We start from the raw sequence: 15640 nt of genomic DNA, 5'->3' as shown, positions 1-15640 counted from the left end.
GCGACGCAGAATACATGTAAAGTAATCCGCGTCCGTTCACCACGCTTCGGGCTCGGTGGCTCACTGCGCTCACCACACTATATAAATTCAACTCCATGCGTAGTTGGATAGTGGGGGTATGAAATCACCCATGGGTGACTATACAATGAAAAATCGGGTCTTTACAATGAAAAATCGCATCGCATGCCTTAAATATGCCATCTGAGGCAGTGTGAACACGGTCACAGATGCAGCCATCTCACTAATCGCAATAAAATACTCAATAATCTCCAAAAATCACCACCATCTCTGAGGTATGCTTCTTCTCACGACAGAATATCACCTCAGAGTGATTTCTGAGAGGATCTGACGGGGCGGAAATGACAGGGAGCGGGAACGGGAAAATCGCATTGCATTGCATCGCATGCTACTATAAAGTAATGCGATGCGATTTCGCTACTTTTCCGTACATAAGAAATCTGGGCGCCCTGCTAGGAAACAAGTACCATAGATACTAATTTCTTTCATGACACTTCTCAAACAAATGTTTGACTTCCCATAGATACGCCCACATTACGCCCATATTGTCCAAGCATTTTCGGTGGACATTTTTTGTATAGCGATCCGACCGAGTTTGGAGTGCCGCAGTTTCACATGCGCAATGCGTAGGCTACGCTTGCGCACTCTGCAGAAATACGCAATCCGAACGAATGTGTAACTGTCCGACTCAATCAGAATAAGGGCCTGTGTGTACACAGCTACAGTTATTATGATGTGTGCTATGTGTTATACTGCATTGGTCCATACCGCTGTTTGTGGTACTGTTATTAATATGTGTGTTGGCGTGGAGTTGACTTTATATAGCGTGGCGAGCGGACGTGGATTACTTCACATGTATTCCGCGTCCCCTCGCGGGGCTCGCCACGCTTCTGGCTCGGTGGCTCACTGCGCTCGCCACACTATATAAAATCAACTCCACGCCAACGTGGATAGTGGGGGTATGAAAAGGTCGGTCGGATGCGTACCGCGTCCCCTCGCGGGGCTCGCTGCGCTCCCCATGCTTCGGGATAGTGGAGTAAACAAAGACAACAGCTGTTAAGTCGACAGGTGTCATTATTAACAGGTTGACACAACTCTGTTTGTGACTCAGGTGAAATAGACGCTATTTCTAACGCTATTTCTGAGTACTACTGTTACTGGGACGCAACCTCTTGTTGCGGCCAACGAGACGCTGTTAATGGCTACAGATGCAGTTTGTGACTGAGACGCTACTACAGCGCAAAAAAATAACACTATTTCACTGACAAACGTAGCTTATTACAGTGAGCGCGCGCTACCTTACTACAGTATAGAACTCTGAAAAGCTGCCAAGTTTCATACTTTAACTACACACTGACTGAGCCTGCGCGCTACACACACTGACTGAGCCTGCACGCTACAGTGTAGGAGTCTGGAAACCAGCCAAGTTTCACAGTTCAAGTAATCACAGACGGACTCTGGCAGGCTGCCAATTTTATAAGAAAATGTAAACACAGCTGTCTGGATGAATAAACAAACACTGGCGCCATGAAACTACACAAGTACCGTTAATTATTATTTGTGTAATCAGTTATACTGCAGTGGTCCATACCACCGTATGTGGTACAGTTATTATTATGTGTGTAATGTGTTATACTGCAGGGGTCCATACCGCCATATGTGGTACAGTTATTATTATGTGTGTAATGTGTTATACTGCAGTGGTCCATACCGCCGTATGTGGTACAGTTATTATTATTTGTGTAATCAGTTATACTGCAGTGGTCCATACCGCCGTATGTGGTACAGTTATTATTATGTGTGTAATCAGTTATACTGCAGTGGTCCATACCGCCGTATGTGGTACAGTTATTATTATGTGTGTAATCAGTTAAACTGCAGGGGTCCATACCGCCATATGTGGTACAGTTATTATTATGTGTGTAACGTGTTATACTGCAGGGGTCCATACCCCCGTATGTGGTACAGTTATTATGTGTGTAATGTGTTATACTGCAGTGGTCCATACCGCCGTATGTGGTACAGTTATTATTATGTGTGTAACGTGTTATACTGCAGTGGTCCATACCGCCGTATGTGGTACAGTTATTATTATATGTATAACCTGTTATACTGCAGGGGTCCATACCGCTGTATGTGGTACAGTTATTATTATGTGTGTAATGTGTTATACTGCAGGGGTCTATACCCCCGTATGTGGTACAGTTATTATTATATGTGTAACCTGTTATACTGCAGGGGTCCATACCGCCATATGTGGTACAGTTGTTATTATGTGTGTAACGTGTTATACTGCAGGGGTCCATACCACCGTATGTGGTACAGTTATTATTATGTGTGTAACGTGTTATACTGCAGGGGTCCATACCACCGTATGTGGTACAGTTATTATTATGTGTGTAACGTGTTATACTGCAGGGGTCCATACCGCCATATGTGGTACAGTTGTTATTATGTGTGTAATGTGTTATACTGCAGTGGTCCATACCGCCATATGTGGTACAGTTATTATTATGTGTGTAACGTGTTATACTGCAGGGGTCCATACCGCCATATGTGGTACAGTTGTTATTATGTGTGTAATGTGTTATACTGCAGGGGTCCATACCGCTGTATGTGGTACAGTTATTATTATGTGTGTAATGTGTTATACTGCAGGGGTCCATACCCCCGTATGTGGTACAGTTATTATTATGTATGTAATGTGTTATACTGCAGGGGTCCATACCGCCATATGTGGTACAGTTGTTATTATGTGTGTAATGTGTTATACTGCAGTGGTCCATACCACCGTATGTGGTACAGTTATTATTATGTGTGTAACGTGTTATACTGCAGGGGTCCATACCGCCGTATGTGGTACAGTTATTATTATGTGTGTAACGTGTTATACTGCAGGGGTCCATACCGCCGTATGTGGTATTATATGTATAACCTGTTATACTGCAGGGGTCCATACCGCTGTATGTGGTACAGTTATTATTATGTGTGTAATGTGTTATACTGCAGGGGTCTATACCCCCGTATGTGGTACAGTTATTATTATATGTGTAACCTGTTATACTGCAGGGGTCCATACCACCGTATGTGGTACAGTTATTATTATGTGTGTAACGTGTTATACTGCAGGGGTCCATACCGCTGTATGTGGTACAGTTATTATTATGTATGTAATGTGTTATACTGCAGGGGTCCATACCGCCATATGTGGTACAGTTGTTATTATGTGTGTAATGTGTTATACTGCAGGGGTCCATACCGCTGTATGTGGTACAGTTATTATTATGTATGCAATGTGTTATACTGCAGAGGTCCATACCGCTGTATGTGGTACAGTTGTTATTATGTGTGTAATGTGTTATACTGCAGTGGTCCATACCGCCGTATGTGGTACAGTTATTATTATGTGTGTAATGTGTTATTGGGCACTGCCGAAATTTCGGCAGGGGGGCGCAAAACCTGTAGTTACGCCACTGGTGCAGGGGGTGCAGCTGCTATGGGGCCCAAGCTGTTTCTAGGACCCGCAGCAAGCTCCCCCTGCACCCAGTCAGACCAGTCAGGAGATGCTACGCTGGCTGAGAAGAGGGAGCTTTGCACTGCCAGGGATCAGGAGCCTGCGCTGCTGAACGTAAATGTGCTGCTCCCCCCTTTAACTCCCTCCCTATAATAGGCGTGGGGGGCGCAAATAATGTGGTGCCTAGGGGCGGGCTGAGACTTACAGTAAATCTGGCCATGGATTTATATAGGGTTAACAGGCTGAGGTCATGGTTACAAACTCAAATTTGTTAAAGGTGGGGTCTGATACATGGAAAAGCAAGGCATAATTAATGTTTGATTATAAGGTTTCAGACCTACAGTAGTACTCTGACACTGATGGTGCTCAGAGTAAGCATAAGCAGGTTCCTTTAATTCTAAAACTGGCATCAGTGGGACATTAATTTTCAACAAAAGTCACATATCCACCCCTATCGAAGGGCGTAGCCTGTGATATAAACAACACAACTTGGGTCATACTAAAAGTATAGAGAGCAGGATCATCGGAACTTGGAGATGATGCCACCTGCAGTGAAATCAGAACAGAAAGACTGCAAATGAGCGCAATTTGAAAAGGGCTCCTACCCGTCAATATGCCAGGTCCATCCTGTGATGTGAACGGGTCTGACCCAGCTCTGGCATGAGTTGGATCCGTGTTTGAAATTTCTGGTTGGATCAAGCATTTTGGTGGAAAGCGGTATAAAGGGACATACACAGGATGAGATTTGTGCTAGCCTATTGTGCTAAGCAATGTAGGGTAGGCAATTTCCGTTGATCTTTCACTCATACGCACATTGAGATTTGTGCTAAGCAATTTGGGCTAAGCAAAAAAAAAGGTTACTTTAAATAGTAGATCGCGATCGCTCATTCTGTACACACGAAGTGATCTAGACAGAAGAATGCCAACTTTTTGACATGTCGGCATTGTAAATGTCTGCATTTTGACCATGTTGGCATAGTAAATGTCGGCATTTTGAACATGTCTGTATTGTGACTTTCTGCCAATGCTTGACAGTCAAAATACAGCATTTTGACCATCTGTATTTTGAATGTCAGGAAATCATACTAGGACTAGCATGATTACCAAAAGCCAGGGCCCTCATGCCCAGATCTGTTTGTTCATATGCCCAGGGCATCTGATTTTCTATGTAGATCTAATACATCTACTGCATATGCAATAGTTAAAACTAAATCAATGATACACTGTAACAAGGTTAATAAAGCCCGAATTTATAATGATGGCATTAGCCATTGGCCAGACTGTCCATTGAGTTAAGCTTTTTGGAGCTTTCAGCCTATAGGCACATTGCAGTCCCATAGATTCCAATGGGATCTGCTGTGCCTTGGGAATGCAGCACATATCTAGGATATTACAGGGTTGCCGACCCTCCCGGAATTTGCGGGAGTCTCCCGAAAATCGGGTCCTTCCTCCCGGCCCCCGGAAGGGTGGGCAACCCTCCCGGAATCAGGGGGACCCCCACTGAGCCCCCCGATCGCGGCATTTATATGCCGCAATCCGCGGGTCTCAGGGGAGGGGGTGGAGCTAAAACGGCACAATCGTGTCGTTTTAGCCGCGCCCCCTCCATGGATATCAGTTATTTTGACTATTTGTCGTAATGGGGGTGGGGCTTAATGACGTCACCGTTAAGCCCCGCCCCCAAAACTCGTAATGCAATATTCCTCTCCGGGCTTCTCCCGGAGAGGATTTTTTGAAAGTCGGCAACCCTGGGATATTAGCAGCATACACTTTCCTATAAGGGGTTCTATATGTGACATTGTGAATGTTGACATGTAGAATATGTCATCATTCTGGTGTTAACATTTTGATGGTCATCTCCACAGTAACACACACCCTGAACAATATTTATTTTGTTATTATATGTATATTTGGTTTGAGCAACATCATCTTCTGTACAATGGCCCTTATTCTGATTGACGCGTACTTTTCCGCATACTTTCGGATCGCGTCTTTACGGCGTCTGCGCATGCGTGGAGAACGCAACGCGCATGTGCCACGCCTGTTCCCCGCAATCAGTCGGGAAATATGGGCATATTATGGGCGTCATGCGGAATGACACATGGGCGTAGTTTCAAAGTGGGCAAAACGGGGCGGAAACATGGGCGGACACGGGGGAGTACACTTATGTTGGGGGGCGTGCATTCGGATAGCACTCCGAATGCACGCGAACAAAAAGGGAAGAAATGTGCGGTGTCCAAAAGGCTACTATTGCTTTGCGGACACCACTCGTTCCTGCGGTAGGCGAACGGACCGCCTAATGACTACAAGCATTAACACCTGAACCCAATAGAATCGACTCCTTTACTCATTACTCACTAATAGGACGCTTGTCAGTGCTTTAATTGAAACTATTGCTGCTTCAAGGAACCTTTACTAAACACACACATATGCTGTACTTGTCCCACACTTTAAAACTGCTAAGAATGGACATCACTGAATATTAATCCTATCAATACACATGTGTATTCTACATGTACTAATTAAACCACACAATTTTGGTAAAGTAAAGAAATTTATTTATATACATTTCACAGTCAATGCCACTGTGATGCAATGACAAAAAAATAAAAAAACCCCAAAAAAAAACCCATGGCAGGAATGTAACAAAATAAATTATAATACAAAACAAATATAATTGCACACAGATGGACTCCAGCACCTCCTATGTGCCACTGCACATGCAGCCAGTGGGAAATGAGGAGGCTGCTGGCCCTTCTACAGCAGGGCAACCTGCACCTGACCATTCTACAGCAGGGCAACCTGCACCTGGCCCTTCTGCAGCAGGGCAACCTGCAGCTGCTTCATATGCACCATCAGCAGAATCATTTGGAACACAACCGGGGACTTAGCAACATCACTTCAAGTACAGCTGACAGTAATGGCAGGCAAAAGAGGGCAACAGGGGAACCAAAAAGGACATTTGAAGCAAGGGCTCATCTGGTTACCCTCAGCACGTGATTGGACACAAGAAGCTGACACACACAGCACAATGGAAGAGTTGGGATGACATAACGGTGGAGATTAATGCAGCCACAAGTTCATTTGCGACCACGTTTGGCCTTGGTAGGCTCCTTGGCCTGTGCAGCAGCTCTTCGGCCACGGCCAGATGCTGGGGCAGGTGGAGCAGATGCTGGTGAGGGGTTGGCTGGTCTACCCCTCCTGCCAGCAGGGAGTGTTGCTGGTGGTAATGCACCAGAAACGGATGACATTAGGACCCTGTTGCTGTTAACTAGCTCCACCATAAGCTCATTATGGTGGAGGAGGAGATCATTTTGGCGGGTGGCTTGCTCGGCCTGCACCTGAGCACTTGCAGCCATGGCCTGATGCGCCTCAGCCATGGCCTGCATGCTCCCAGCGATGGCCTGCTGGGTGCTGACCAAGCTCGCTATGATCTCCTCGGTCCTACGCATCCGTTCTGATGCCAACTCTCCCTGCTGGTTTATGTCCCCAAGCATGTGGGCCAAGGCGGCCAAATCGGCTTGGGCCGATGGCTGCTGCTGCACAGGCCTACCACTGGGGCCAGGTGGCACGGACTCCTCCACCTCCTGAGCAGAGTCGTCACCAAGCAGTGGGGTGTCTGTGGAAAATGATAAACACAATTAGGACACATTCTAAGATAATTACTTGCACAAGCTTATGGCATGACAAATATTTACCTTCAATAAAAGACGCAAACACTTCAGCTGGGGCCTCGCTATCCATCGTGCTCACCCCCCTGACCTCCTCAACTGATATACAGCTCTCGGCCATCAACTCCAGGGGGGTGAACTCTAGCCCTGATGGCATGGGCCCGGCCCCAGATCTCTGGCTGTGTTCCCACCGCTTGGTCATCTTCCTCTTCAGGTTGGTTTTGAAGTCCTGCCACCTGCAATGTAAGTAGACATATTAATACATGTCACTCCAGATGTTTGCTGTTGCAGCCATTGCTCTGTGCTCCATATTACGACATGTGCTTAATGTCAAAAAGATAACATTACATGCAACTATGATATCAACCGTTACAATACACATTCACAATCACCCTACTCTAACTCTCAACTAAATAACATGTCAATAATGTCTGTGTATCGTAACAACCTCACCGGCCATTTGCCAAATCCATCTAAGCATAAATTCAATCATTACTTGTCTATTACTGGGCACATGTATCACAAAACAACTTGCCTCTTCTTGACATGGTCCACCTCACGAACTTGTGGCGCAACTTCATTAATCTCTGCCGTTATGTCTTCCCAAATCTTCCATCTGCGTGTGTGTGTCAGCCTCTCCGATGGACACTCAATCCAATCACGTGCTCGGGGAACCAGGATGGCAAGCTCCTGTGCTTCATATGCCTTAGTTCTTGTACTTGGTTCCTCTGTTGCCCTCGTTCTCCCCTTGCCACGCCCACGCCTACTGGCACGTGTCGCTGTACTTGAAGTGCTGGCCATGGTACTATCTTGTGAAGTCCCCGGTTGTGTTCCAAATGATTCTGCTGATGGTGCATATGAGCCAGCTGCAGGTTGCCCTGCTGCAGAAGGGCCAGGTGCAGGTTGCCCTGCTGTAGAATGGTCAGGTGCAGGTTGCCCTGCTGTAGAAGGGCCAGCAGCCTCCTCATTTCCCACTGGCCGCATGTGCAGTGGCACATAGGAGGTGCTGGAGTCCATGTGGTCAAATAGTTGCTGCAGCTCCTGGTCCACCTCTGCTTGTGATCCAGACATGTTAGCAACAACATTGTCACATTCTAATACACCTTTATATACTGTTTGTGTATCCTGTTTGGCGGACATGAGCGGCAGCTGCGTTCCGTGCGCGAGCGTACGTCGCTGTTTTTTCGCGCCGCATACGTGTGTAAAACCTGGCGAAACTTCGACATGAAATACTGGTCACCAATTCTAACATTGCATAGAATCTTCTGATACACCTGTGACTATCGCACAATACACATGCTATTTGCTAGCATGACATGACATTTGGTTCATGACTACTGTGGTATTGTGGAGTTTGATTGCAAGCTAAAAGTAGCCCAATCCCTTAGAAAATCCAGGCCACAAGTCATGCAATACTCATCACTACTGTTATAGACCACACATGTGAGAGGCCTATAAATAGTGAATTGCTGCTAGAATCATTTTTCTCCAGATCTGGACTTGTCAGGGTCTAAGGTAAGCTCTTCCATGGTCCTTGTAGATATGATATCCATTAAGCTAAGTGCATACACACTGTGTTTTATATATATCAGATTTGTTCATTCCCATACATCAGCACTACTGTATTTAAGGCATGCGAATTTGTCACCATTTGTGTTGGCGCAGAGACGCTGTTCATGTAAAGATGAACAATAAAGTTATTAACACAAATAACTGTGATAAACCAATGCCACCACCTGATTGGTTGATTGATGCCATTGTTAACATGGCGGAGACACGCAGGGCAGAGCCTTTTTCGCCTGCGGAACTGAGGGCTCTGGTCTCCGTCATGGAGACAAGGCTGGGCCGTGCGGGGCCCTTTATCACTAATGGGCAGAAGCGGCGGGCCTATGCTGCGGCAGGGCGCAGGATTTTCGCACGCACTCGGGTGCGGAGGACCATCGGGCAGCTAGAGAGGCGGTGGTCGGACCTCCGCAGGCGCCAGCCCCAGCTTTTACAGCAGATTAGGGGCGAAATAGCTGATTGTGAGTATTTTAGCTAGGAAATTTCGCACTGACATCATAGCAAATATAAACAATAAAATGTGTCTCATGATAAGTGGGTGTCCATGGGTTTAAAAGTCCATAGACTGTTATGTGTGCTTCTTCCTGGTTAACATGCAGTCATGTGGCTTTTATATGTAATGACATAGCATTCATGATTCTGATGCATACAATGTGCCAGATCTAATATGTGTTCAACATTGATAAATGCCAGGGTTGTAATGATTGAACAAATTACTAACAATCACTTAATAACTTAAATGTCACATTTTGGAGTCCATTACCAGTAAGGAGCTACTTTCAAGCATCGTTTGCCAACATTATCACCCTTCCATGTATGTCTTGTTATGGATTAATACATGTGCCCCAATGACCCGACATTGACCATGATTTTTTTTTCTACCACACAGCACGAGCCCGAGCACGACAGGCACGTGAACAGGCCGAGGCAGCCCTGGCCGAGGAAGAGCTCCAAGAGCGTGATGAGGAGGTGGCGGCGAGGGTGGAGGAGGAGCAAGTGGAGGAGGAGGAGGAAATGGTGGAGGAGCAAGTGGAGGAGGTGGAGGAGATGGTGGAGGAGATGGTGGAGGAGGTGGAGGAGATGGTGGAGGAGGTGGTTGAGGAGGAGGAGGTGCCTGAGGAGGTGGTGGTGGAGGAGGTGGAAGAGGAGTTGGTGGCAGAGGAGGAGGTGGAGGAGGTGTTGGTGGCGGAGGAGGAGGAGGTGGAGGAGGTGGTGGTGGTGGAGGAGGTGATTGTGGCGGAGGAGGAGGTGGAGGAGGTGATGGTGGCGGAGGAGCTGGCGGAGGAGGTGGCTGAGGAGGCCACGGTTGCCCCGGAGTTGGACGAATCCGAGGGGGAGGAGGCGTGTGAGGCACCGGAGTCCCATCAGATCGGTATGTTTACATAATGCATCATTCATGAAGTAGTTGTACTGGTATTTGTTATGTAGCAGTGGTGAAGAAAAAATTTGGTACAATACTATTAATACAGAACTCAAAGTGGGTAGCTACAGATACAGGTACGGGTTAGATGGGGTGTCCAAGGCATCCCTTTCATCCAGGACACCTCTGAATTACACAGGTTTGTGGGATGGCTTGGAGCTCCATTTTGACTGCCACATAACCGTTGTAGTTAAACAGGATCCTGGAGTAAAGGGATGAGTGGATCATTTGTGGATTAAATTCACCTGCTGCAAGGCTCGATTCTGACCCATCATATAGTGGAATCTATATTGTTGTTGAATGTTATTTATAAACTATAGGATGTATGCTATAAATGGAGTATGGGCCGGCCTACCTTGGAATGGAGTCACAAGTTGCCAGTGTCCCTGGAGCCTCCTCTACCTAAACACCCCCTGTAGTTCAGATTGTTTTTTGGCCCTCACAGAATTGTAGGTTGGTTTAGACTGAATTATGATTTTGAGGATGTGTACTGTGCATTCCTGACATTTGCATAACTCCCATGCCACGAACCATCACTGAACTTAAGGCCCCCATACACTAGCCGATTTTGGTCAGATTTCAGCCAGATCAGTCGGATCTGGCCGAAATCGGACCAAAATCGGCTAGTTTTGATGTCCCCTCAGATCCGATGCGCGGTCCCGTGCGCATCGGATCTGCGTCGGGTGGTCGGACCTGCTGCACGTCCGACCACCCGACTTGGGACCTAGTGGGGCGGTGGAGGGAGCAGGGGGGGCTGGGGACGCTGCGGGGGACACGTCTGTGTCCCCCGCTGCTGGGGACAGCGTCTGTGCGGCGAGAAGGTAGAGGGAGCAGGGGGGGCTGGAGACGCTGCGGGGGACACAGGCTGCATAGAGCCGGGCAGGGGGAGCCGGCCGGGAGCTGTCAGTAATGAATAAAAAAAAAAGCCCATACAATGAATGGGCGGCCTGTGATTGGCTGAGCGCTCTCTCAGCCAGTCAGCAATTGGCTGAGAGAGCGCTCAGCAGCCAATCACAGGCTGCCCATTCATTGTATGGGCTTTTTTTTTTATTCATTACTGACAGCTCCCGGCCGGCTCCCCCTGCCCGGCTCTATGCAGCCTGTGTCCCCCGCAGCGTCTCCAGCCCCCCCTGCTCCCTCTACCTTCTCGCCGCACAGACGCTGTCCCCAGCAGCGGGGGACACAGACGTGTCCCCCGCAGCGTCTCCAGCCCCCCCTGCTCCCTCTACCTTCTCGCCGCACAGACGCTGTCCCCAGCAGCGGGGGACACAGACGCTGTCCCCAGCAGCGGGGGACACAGACGTGTCCCCCGCAGCGTCTCCAGCCCCCCCTGCTCCCTCTACCTTCTCGCCGCAAAGACGCTGTCCCCCGCAGCGTCCCCAGCAGCGGGGGACACAGATGTGTCCCCCGCAGCGTCCCCAGCCCCCCTGCTCCCACCAGCTCTCACCTCTTAGCCCCCCCCCCCCTGCTCCCCGGGTTTTTTACATGTGATAAATCGAGACGATTTATCACATGTAAAAAATGGCACATCAAGTGCCAATCTAATCAAGCTCCCCCGGGGAGCAGCCGGGGAAGCTCAGGGGGAATTCGGGGGCGACTTGTCCTAAGGACAAGTCGCCCTAGTGTATGGGGGCCTTTAGACTGAGGAGATTGTGACAAGTTCTTATTGACGGAGGCCATGACATGCTTGTCATTGGTTAGTCATGGGTGGGTTGTGAATGAGAAGAAACACTATAACTGTTATGTCTTCTGCAGAGTAAAGGGTAGAGGGAAAAAAACACAGTATGTAGTAAATAAGTTTGCATGTATGTATATATGTGTGTGTCATATCTATTTATCTATGTATGTCTCTATCTCTCTACATATATATATATATATATATATATATATATATACACATGTCACCTAGCATTTGTGCAATTTATGTCGCAGTATGTGAAATGTATGCATGAATATCATGACTAATTTTTGCCCCTTTGACATGCCCACAGATGACACCACACCGGCAGATGAGGGGGTTCGTGGGGCCCTCCTGCGGGCGGAGCACCATTTGCGGCTATTACTAGCCGATCTCCAGGACCTGCGAGATCTACTTATCTAATTTATTATTTTATATTTTTTTATTTAAATGTTAATTTTGCATTCAAATAAATGGTTTATGCAAGTTCACAGTTGTTGGTTTTATTTGCACATTAAACAGTATATGTGTAGATTGTTTATAATCTTTTACACAGGGTCTAATACAAACCATTGCACTTCAATTGCTGTAAGGGTTAATGTGTGCAATGCATGTGTTAGGCATGCTTGTAAGGATATATTGGCATCTAATTGATTCCAATTCCAAATAAGCATTTTTGTATGAGGATAGGTAATTGAATAAGTGGGTCATGTGATGTATTGCAGAATAGACATAATAGTGAGTTTTTTGGCGTAAATACACCGCTAACGTGCGGTAGCACCGCTTGGCTCCCGTTCGGATGCGGTATTCCCGTGCATACTCTGTAATACTCTGTAATACCGTGCAGAATCGGAGTGTTTCTCCCGCACACGCATGGTTTGTATGTCGTCCGTAAACACGCCCTGTTCTTAAAGAGTGAGTCCGTCCGAATGCGGAGGACACGTGGGCGTTTCTACGGACGATGGCCGCACGCGGCAGAACACCGTGGCGTGCGGCCCGCACCGTAAGAATTCGGGAATATCCGCACCGATCAGAATAAGGGCCAATGTTTTGCAGTTGGAAGCTGTACTTAACTTCCTGTGGTGCCTGGTCCACAACCCCCAACAAATTACTGTTCTCTTTATTTTACTTACTGTAATTAGCTCTAATTAGCCTCTGTTAGGTTTTTAAGTACAGAATACGTTTGCAGGTGTAAACCATGTCCTTTTTCGGTCAGCACACATGGTGCACAATGATTAGGGTAAGCCACAATTGACTTGAGTTGAATAGCTTATATATGCACACATTATGCACAAAATATGTAAACTGTGTTTATTTTTTCAATCGCCTGCATCATTTAGCCTAATTTACTGGTCTTGACATGTTTGTGTAAATAGCTATTTGCCAATTAGCATCTGGACAAACAGTGTTGCAATACAAGTGGTGCAAATTAATTTATTTGTTTTGCATGCAGGAAAAATACTGGCAAAATGTGCATGTCCAGTAGGCCACAAATACTGGATAACTTTATTCTTATATGGCAATTGCACTGAAAACAATAAAGGAGCAAATTTGCTAGATTTTTCGGTACTTGTGAGTTATCTGGGCGTCCGATTTTTTGATTGTATGCCTTAAGTTAAGGCATACAATCAGATGCGATGCGATGCGATATCGCATCGCATCGCATCGCATCGCATGCGATCATCGGATGCGATGACCCGATTTTTCCATAGGAATCAATGTTAAAATGATTCCTATGGAAAAAGGGGTCCTTTTCATACCCCTACTATCCAAGTGGGCATGGAGTTGGATATAAACCTGTGGCGAGCGTAGCGAGCCACCGAGCCCGAAGCGTGGCGAGCGTAGCGAGCCCCGCGAGGGGACGGTATTCCGTGTCCCCTCGCGGGGCTCGCTACGCTCGCCACGCTTCGGGCTCGGTGGCTCGCTACGCTCGCCACAGGTTTATATCCAACTCCATGCCCACTTGGATAGTAGGGGTATGAAAAGGACCCTTTTTCCCATTGAATTCCATGTTAAAATGGACTCAGTCCATTTTAACATTGATTCCTATGGAAAAATCGGGTCATCGCATCGCATCCGATGGTCGCATGCGATGCGATGCGATGTCCCGATCCGACCCGATTTACAAATCGGACGCCCGGATAACTCACAAGTACCGATTTTTCTATACATGAATAAGGCCCTGAGTGTCATGTCAACAAGTGATGTTACTGTATCATGTGATAAATGTCCATTTTCTTTGTATGACGTATGTTTTAATCCTGAAATGAACATTGAAACAATGCAGAAGCATTTACATGTCCCATTCAGGTGACTTCATGGTTATTTCAGAGTCCACATATTCATCTGCAGTAAGTAGTGGTGGTAGCCTCCTAAATGGTAAGAAAATATTTAGTAATTTTTTATAATAGCCACATGGACTATACTATGAGTCCTTACGTAATGAAACATATTCCTCTACCGATTGATGTTAATTTTCCTATTCCTATGGACAAATAATCTGACACAGATACCCCAGCAGAGCACATCTAATAGGGTCAATTGTGTGGGAGCTTGATTAGCCTCTTATTTGTCCATGACACCTTGATTACTATGTCACAGACCTAAAGGACTGTTGAGAAAATTACGTGGAATTCCTATTTATGACTTCTAATGTCAGAACTGAAAAATCCCTGATGAAGTCACATGTTGACAAAACGCGTTGGCTTTCCTCCTATGTGAAAATAATCCAGCTCTGTAAACAAGTGTCGCAAACATCATAACAAAGCATCAGCTGTAAAGTGAAAATTTTATCATCTTTTAAGAACCTTTTATGAAAATAAATATTTTCAAGGACTTTTGGGACTTTTTATTATTGTTGATGACCCTAGAAGGTTTTATAGTGTAAGAAGTCATCCTGTGGCGCCATCACTTCTTTGTTGTAGTATTTCTGTGGTTTCCATGCCAACTGGAAACAGTGTGTGATGGGCAGCCTTTATATTCTTATTGGAAACTTATGATATAACTTGGGCGCATCGATGAAAATTGTTTTCTATATATATATATATATATATATATATATATATATATATATATATATATATATATATACTTATTTATTTATTTACAGTTTCTTATATAGCGCAGAAGATTCCGTTGCCCTTTACAATTGTACTGTGATAAAACAAACTGGGTAAAAACAGACAGACATTGAGATAGGAGGGCCCTGCTGCAATTTACTATCTACAGGGATCTAGGAGGAAAACACAAGGACAGGCACCAGTAATAGCATAGCAGTCCCACCAAGTTTCAAGTCCAGAAGGGAAGCTATATAATACCTATAGTGCCTCAGAGGGTTATGCGTGTGGTACTTAAATTTAATAGGCTTGCCTGAAGAGGTACGTTTTCAGGGAACGCTTGAAAGTTTGGAGGCTAGTAGAGAGTCTTATTGTGTGTGTGGAAGGGCATTCCATGGCATGAAAGTCCTGTAATAGTGAATGGGAGCTAGTGATCCAAGCAGAAGAGAGATGCAGATCTCATACAGAGTGGAGTGGTCGAGTTGGGAGATATTTTTGTGATAAGTAAAGAGATATATGCTGGTGTAGTATGGTTAATAGCTTTATATGTGAGTAGAAGAATTTTATATTGAATATGGTAAAATACAGGCTACCAATGAAGGGATTGTCAGAGCGGATCAGCAGCCAATGAGCATCTTGCTAGGAAGATCAACCTAGCAGCAGCATTAAGATTGAGAGTCTGTTTTTGGGAAGACCCTAACGTTCAAAAGTTTGGGGTCACTT

The sequence above is a fragment of the Crinia signifera genome, chromosome 1, assembly GCF_055691185.1.
Source record: "Crinia signifera chromosome 1, ASM5569118v1, whole genome shotgun sequence".
Classification (NCBI taxonomy): Eukaryota; Metazoa; Chordata; class Amphibia; order Anura; family Myobatrachidae; genus Crinia; species Crinia signifera.
Note: the sequence above shows the minus strand (reverse complement) of the source record.